This window comes from Rhinopithecus bieti, unplaced genomic scaffold (genome assembly GCF_001698545.2).
Source record: "Rhinopithecus bieti isolate Rb0 unplaced genomic scaffold, ASM169854v2 scaffold_2435, whole genome shotgun sequence".
Lineage (NCBI taxonomy): Eukaryota > Metazoa > Chordata > Mammalia > Primates > Cercopithecidae > Rhinopithecus > Rhinopithecus bieti.
Genome location: NW_016803909.1, coordinates 1,169,215 through 1,175,663, shown reverse-complemented (window position 1 = coordinate 1,175,663; position 6,449 = coordinate 1,169,215). Strand labels below are relative to the sequence as shown.

General features: G+C 37.8%; 1 long non-coding RNA gene across 1 annotated transcript; it reads right to left on the bottom strand.

Moving 5' to 3' along the window:
- Nucleotides 1-1,206: 1,206 nt before the first annotated feature.
- LOC108519556 (uncharacterized) lies at nt 1,207-6,025 on the bottom strand. The gene is made up of 3 exons (XR_001882656.1): nt 5,937-6,025; nt 1,659-1,758; nt 1,207-1,340 (listed from the first exon to the last, which is right to left on the bottom strand). It is a non-coding gene; the product is annotated as an uncharacterized LOC108519556 (long non-coding RNA).
- Between the last annotated feature and the right edge of the window lie 424 nt (nt 6,026-6,449).

Below are 6,449 nucleotides of genomic sequence, written 5' to 3'. Positions count from 1 at the left end.
TTTAAGATGCTCTTTAACTTAGGTATACATAGGGAAGAAAGCAAAAGCTACAGTGCTCCTCTGTGCAGCTTAATTTCTGGGAGAGAAAAAAAAAATGGCTGTTTCTGTTTTTCCTTTTTTTGCCTCGACACAAGAGTGTCATGCCGAGAATTATGCTGAGGCTAGGATTTAACGGCCATGCCAGGAATTGGAAACAGCACCTGTGGACCAGAATGTCAATCCCATGGACGGTTTCACTTGATGCTTTTATGAAGCATGAATGAGGATGTAATTTAAAAATAAGCCCTGCATCCTATTTAAAAAGATAAGAAGGGCCTGGATGTGTGTAAATGTTTGGATTAAATATGACCGAGGACTGTATCATATTTAAATGGCTTGGCACTTTGAAAAGGATGGAATCAGACTTCATAATGATGCAAGCATCTACCTAATGGAACTAAATTTGCAATAAAGGTGCATAGTGGAAAAGAAGGGCAGACAAGTGGCACTGAGAACCTAAGCGAGACAGCACCAAAGAATGAAACATATTGAGTTTAATGACTGACCTTATTGGGAGCCTTTCTGCCCTGACAATGAGGATGTGAATTATCCTATTATTATAAGCAGGTAGATCATCTTATTAAAGTACCCCGGTCTTTCACATTTTATTTAACTTTAAATTAAATTGAAAATTTCAGGAACAACCTCCCATCCCTCAAAGGAAACAAGCCGATGCCCAGAAATATTTTCTGTGGAGCTTTATGTAATTTTTTTTTCTTTCCAGAGACACATTTTCAGCTCTGCCAAACCTATAATGCTTAGGCTTTCATTTGGATATAGCTGAGGTGTCTTGGAAGTTTCTCTGTAAATTCCTTCAAATCCAGAGGAGCTGAATGTGATTCTAAGAGGCTGTGCTCCTCTTAATGATTCCAGATGGAAGAGCATCTTTGGAATTCTGATTTGGATACTGTCAACCACTTGATAGCCCCTGCTCTAAGGGGCGGCAGATGAACCATCATCAAATGTTTTCCAAATTCATCCCTGGTACAACTCTCCCCTTAAATCAAAATTAGGCAGTAAAGTAATATTTGCTTAGAAACACTTACCAGGCACCTGCCTAATAAATGCAACCTTGGCAAAGCCTTCTCACACAAAGAAAATATTTCATCGGAAGGTCAATATCTGCAACTAATGAAAGAAATGGAGCTGTTTCAAACTCACCGACAAAGGTTTCTGTCTCACCCCCCTTTCCACTCTTTTCTTTTTGGTTTTGTTTCCTTTCAGCATATTTTAGGAACTAATCAGTCTTATAAAAGGTAGCACTGTTAATCTACTGTTTGTCTTGGTCTTCATTGCAGCTCCTTAAGAGATAGAGTGCAAACAAAGCGAGAATTAAGGTCATTCCATTTAAATCCTTCAGAGAGGAAGACAAGGGCTAAGTTATTGCTGAGGACTAAGAGAGGAGGGCTAGAGGAATCCAGGATTTAAAAAAAGAAAAAAAAAGAAACCCTCATTGTTTATTATTTGCCAGCCTCAGAGCAGCCCCCATTCCCATATTTGTGAAGGGATTACCCTCCCATCCTCTGAGATAAATGGGAAGCCCAGACAATTCCGTGGCCCACCATCCACCCTGCACCAAAGAACATTTTCCAGAAAGGTGAGCCTGGGAGTACACTCACTTGGGGGATGAAAAGTGTGACACACTCATCAGCTTGATATGATTCGTCCTCCAGCTGCCGGAGATGCACAAGCAAACATAACTGCAGAGGGGATTCCATGCTTGTAGAGAAGCAAAACCACATATTAGGAGGTGGCTGTGCACATGAAAATCTTAGCATGTATCAGATTTAAAGGGTGGAGGGGGTCCAAATAAAACAATCCACTCAAAAGCATTTCAGCAGCATGTAATACCCCTTTCTTTTTTTCTGTAATCCTAATTATAACTCTAACTCCCCATATTTTGAGACAGAAGTCAATTTATTTGTTGCTACCACAGTTCATTGAAGCATTACTAAAATATATTAGCCTTCAACACTAAAAATGTGGCAATGGGGTGATCTAAGTGAGTAATACATGGGAAATTTTTTTCTTTAAGGAAGTAAGGCCAGGGGCTGGGCACGGTGGCTCACACCTGTAATCCCTGCACTTTGGGAGGCCGAGGTGGGTGGATCATGAGGTCAGGAGATCGAGACCATCCTGGCTAACATGGTGAAACCCTATCTCTACTAAACAAAATACAAAAAATTAGCCGGGCGTGATCGTGAGCCCGGCTAATTTTAACTCAGCTGGTGTAGTCCCAGCTACTTGGGAGGCTGAGGCAGGCGAATGGCGTGAACCCGGGAGGCAGAGTTTGTAGTGAGCCGAGATTGTGCCGCTGCACTCCAGCCTGGGTGACAGAGCGAGACTCCATCTCAAAAACAAAACAAAACAAAACAAAAGGCCAGGAAGCAGAAATTGCCATCTATAGCCAACAACAGAGATGCAGATTCTTATTTTGGTCACTGAATAGGGTATTTTTCAAATATTCTCCAGTATTTGGCAAGTTTGGCATATAGTAAATGCACAATAAATATTTGTTGCATGAAGAAAAGTTTTGGTATTTTTGACTGCTTATACTGATAATGACATTAATGTTTATGGAGCATTTACCAAATGCCATGCAGTGTACTAAGCACTTCACTTTCATTATCTCCCTTAATTTCAACATCAACACTATGAGGGTATTACCTGCATTTTACAAGTGAAAAAATACAACAGCTCGTTGAAGTTAAGTCACTCACCCAAGGTCACATAAGTAATCAGTAGCAAAACCAGCCCTCAGGGCCATACCATGTTCTTAATGCTGTACTGTTGCTCTTTGAAAGCAGCATTTCTTAGCTTGAGCTTAGAAAACGCTCAGGATTGCTCCAGATTCAATGTCCATTTTATTAGATGGCCCAATTATCCTCAGAGAATCAGAGTGCTACCTTTAGCCAAGGTATAATTGGGAAGAGGCTACCTTCATGGCAACTTCAAATTTTTTCCTTAATTCCCAGAAGAATTTAGTTACTCACAAAATACAATGACAATTTGGTGGTGCTTTGTTGAAAGTAGTAGGAACAGACCTTCTGAGAGGAGTGATGCTCCTTCCCTGAGGGATATCTTACCTCCTTACCTCCCTTGGTTAGCCTCCCAATCCCCGCACCAGGCAGAGTGTCAAGTTTTCCCAGGCAGGATGAGATCTGTTTGTAACACCCTTGGCATATGGTGGGTTCTGCCTGGCTTTCTGCAGTGTTTGATTATGATTGGCCTAGTTAATTCATTTTATTGCATGTTCACCCCTCCTTGGAAACTGAACAGGATTAAATTGCATTTATAAAGCCCTGACAAATCGCCGTGTGATTGAAATCAGAATAAAGACAAACACTGAGATCATCCTATGAGGAAATTCTGACAGCATTTCTGGCTCAGCAGGAGTATTCGTCCAGAGACTCACATTCTCTCCTAGTCATTGGGATGCCCAGTTGTAAGCATACTGACTACTCAGTAATAAACGTAGGATCTACAATCAAAGACTAACCAGAGTGAAAAGCCATACGTGAAATTGTTTCCTCTTGAATAATCCTAAAACCCCATTTTAGCAAATAGTCCAATTTATTCTGTCTCCAAACTCTAGCTCACAAACAAGCTCTAGCCAAAGTGGACTGAGTTATACCATTTATTTAATTTCCCTTCCTTTGAGGAAAGTGCTGGAAAGCCTTATGGTGACCAAAAGAAAGAAGTATAACTAGCATTAAAAATTTAGAAATAACATTTTCCAAGTCAGAAATAATAAAAAGATCCTGGGCATAAAAGTAAGGCATACTTACTATTTTTAGGATATTTTGCTAAGCTATGCAATAATTTCCAGCTTGATTGCTTAGCCAGTCTTAGCCACTCCTTAGTTTGTAATACTGTACTTCCAAATAAATAGGTAAATAAGTAGAAAGAATTAAAAAGGCATTCCCATTTGTGAAATCATTGTTAATCCCATATAACCCTATGAGAAAATTTTACTAATTTCAGTATGTTTTATTTAGAAATCTTTGGATGCTCACTTCATGTGGCATAATTTTTGTATTAATAGTATTTTAATATGAGAACTAAATTTTTGAGGATGAGAAACCAGAGCCCACCATCAAAACAAGAATGTCCTGTAATCCCCTTTTATTTCAAAGGTACCTATAGATTTGCTATGCGTTTACAGTAAAGATGACTCAGGTTTCTATATTTCACAGTCAGCAAGAAAGTTAGTCGCAATTTTTCAGTGAAATGTATCCATCTAGTCATTAAATAAGCTTTAGGGCTTTCCTGCTGAACAGGCAGTCACCCCTAGACAGGTTGAATATAAAATAAGTACTGATGTGGAAATATAATAGCTTCCTTTAATGGAAAATTTCATCTTTGAAGAAAACAGATTCTTCTACCCTTTCCCCATTCAAAAGAAAAAAATAACAAAATACAGTCAATTGAACTGCTTATGATTTCTAGGCACCAATGTTAAACATCACATTTAGGAAATTTCTAATTGCCAGAATGTGCCTAATAATTTAAGAAATCATCCCCAAAGTGAGACAAGCACAGAGTACAAACAGACAAACAGTAATCTGAAGGGAAAACACTTTGAGAGATATTGAATCAGCACTTTAGGGTATCAACATTCACTTCTTTACAGTGAGGCCTATAAAATATATTATACATCAAACTGTTTTTGATCATTAAAAGATTTCCAGAATACAGAATGGTTACTTAACAATTAATCCCCACACAGCTGTATGTTGTTTGCTTCATAAGGTGACAACCAACTGGCCACATGTAAATTATTTTATGAGCATCCCTCTGGGGAAGTGGATCGAGATGGCAGACAAAACACATGCATCTACTCTGGGCTCCAACCCATGAAAAGACAGATATTTTAAAAGAATAAATTTAATGAGCATATTAGAAAATAAAAATTTCATCAGCAGACAAGAGATTCTAAGGAATCCTAGAAGATAGAAAATCAAAGGGGAGAGTATTGACAAGAACAAGACCAGAGGGAAACAGCCCAGACCAGGAGCAGGAGAGAAGGAAAAAGAGTATTTATCCTACCAGATATCAAACATCCTATGAAGCTCTATTTTTAAAAGCAGTGTAAACATAGTGCAGGAATAGGCAAACATACTAATGGAACAAACATAAAATCTGAAAACAGACCCTTATATATATAGAACTTGGTATATAATAAAAGTGGTATTTCAAACCACCAGTAAAAGAGTAGATATTTAATGCATGGTATTGGCAAAATCAAGTAACTATTTCAGAAGAATAAAGTTTGTGCACTATATTATGTCTCACACATAAATTTCAGATGAAACAAAACCATATGTAATAAATATTGGAATAAAATGAAAATATTTTACATTTTTATAAAGGTAAAGATTGACATACATGGTTGTGATAAAGACACCATAAACAAAGTTAAAACAACACAGCCTGGAAGAAAATGCTTTTAACATCTTCAGGTGAAAAATATTTGTAAAGAGTTCTTCCAAATCAATGAAATAGCAAACTCAATAGGAAAATGGACGAAGATTATAAACGACACGGATAAAGAAATACGAATAGCTAAAAATTACATATAAGATGTGCAACCTTGTGAATAATCAGAAAGCAAATTAAAGAGTTTTTGCCATCAGACAAAAAGTTGGAAGGCATGTTAATATATAGCTGTTGGGGTAGAAAACAGGATACTCCTATACAGAATTATAGAAGTGAATGAATATAACTTTTTAGGGAAAGGCAATCATATATATCTATCCACATTAAAAATGTACATGTATTTTGACCCAGCAACTCTCTCTCTCTCTCTCTCTCTCTATATATATATATATACACACACACATATAATACATATATGCATATATATATATATATTTTAGTTCAATCACTCATCTTACCATCACAATGTCCTTGAATATTCTGTAGCCACTTCCTCATCTCCCAGTCACTCTAACTTTCAGCGTGCGGCTTATCACCTTTACCCCAGCCCGATTCTATTGAAACTCCTCTGGTGGGAATCGTCAGTAACTACCTAATTGTCACATGCAAAGAAATATTTGAGGTATTTGTCCTATTTGTCTTTGAAATACTTGATGCTGTGGCCCATGCCTTCCTGGATATTATTTCTTCTTTTGGATTCTACGGCTCTTCACTCTTGCTTTTCTTTATAACTCTGTCTCCTTTGTTCACTCCTCTTTCTTTGATGGAGCCTTCAAAGCTGGTGTTCCCCAAGGATTATGGCTTGCCCTTCTCTTTCTTACTCTACATTATCTCATTAGGTGAACTCAACCTATGGCTGCTTACAGACTCAAGATTCTAAATCAATACTTTCAGCCCAGACGCCTCTACTGAACTCTAGAGTCCTATGCCTCCACCAGAATATTCCACTGGCTTTCCAACAATCTCAATAA